This window comes from Gracilinanus agilis, chromosome 3 (assembly GCF_016433145.1).
Source record: "Gracilinanus agilis isolate LMUSP501 chromosome 3, AgileGrace, whole genome shotgun sequence".
In the NCBI taxonomy this organism is placed as follows: Eukaryota; Metazoa; Chordata; class Mammalia; order Didelphimorphia; family Didelphidae; genus Gracilinanus; species Gracilinanus agilis.
In genome coordinates, this window is record NC_058132.1 from 170,205,899 (window position 1) to 170,207,187 (window position 1,289).

Genomic DNA, 1,289 nt, shown 5'->3' on the forward strand with positions numbered 1-1,289 from the left:
TAAAAAAAAGCAAATTTGTTCCCTGGAAGAGTAATTCTTGGTAATTAGTGTGTTTATTAGATGGATTTCCTCTTAGCAATTTAAGACTAAGGTGCTAATTTAAAGATTTTTGGATGGAAAAGTAAGAAGTAATTTTGTGTCTTAGGGCTCTTCCCATTGAGGACACTTCTCTCTCTGTCTCTGACTATGCTTGCCCTCATGGAGGGCTCTGACTAGGCACAGTATTAGAAATCAGGGAGGGAAAGGACCCTGAAAAGGCTCAATCTGAGCCCAAAGAGAGGAGGTGAGGGGCCATTGAAAACAAATTTCATCAGGTTCTAGTTTTGCCTTGGGCAATCCCTGCTTAAATACACTGATAGAAACCCTAGACAAGTATGTTTGAGAGCAGAGGGAGAGACTAGTTAAGCAAAAGTTCTCTCTTAGCATTCCCTGAGGCAGACTCTTCCACAGGCCTCCAAACAGGTCAAACTTTGAGATTCTGAATTTAGAAGTCAAGTTTTCCCTGTCAGCTAGTGTGGAAAAACACCAAAATAAGAAGTGAAATGCCCCCGGGGAAGTGTGTGGGAGAAATATGTTCTCTGTTGCACTTTCCTGGATTCAAAGAAGGGAATTGGGCCACATTTTGCAAGAGAGGAGGTGTGATGATCCTGCCCTTTTAAAAACATAATTTCTAGATAATATGTTACCAGTTTATTTTGATATTGCTTTTGAGAATTTTGTTCCTCACCACCTTTTTACTCCCTTCTCAAATTTTTGCAATTTCACCCCCACTCCTACCACTCTTCTGACACTATTCTTTGAAAGGCCACTTGTTAGTGATCTACTTATCACCAAATTCAATGCTGGATGCTTTTTCTCCTACCCCCACCCCATGGACCTTGAGATCTTTATGATATTTAATACTATTGGCCACCCATTTCTTCTGAATAGTCTCTTCCCCTTGTGTTTAGGAGATTCACACTTCTAGTGTTCTCTACCTACCCTTCTAACCACTCCTTCTGCCTCTTTTGTGGGTTTCTCTTCCAAGTCCCTTCAAGGTAGGTATTTCCTAATGTCCTATTCTCATCCTTTTTGTTTTCTCTCTTCCGTTCTTTCCATTAGCAATCTAATTTACTACCTATGGTTTTAGCAAGAAAGAAAGGAAGACAGGAAGGAAGGAAGGAAGGAAGGAAGGAAGGAAGGAAGGAAGGAAGGAAGGAAGGAAGAAAAAAGAAAGAAAGAAAGAAAGAAAGAAAGAAAGAAAGAAAGAAAGAAAGAAAGAAAGAAAGAAAGAAAGAAAGAAAGAAAGA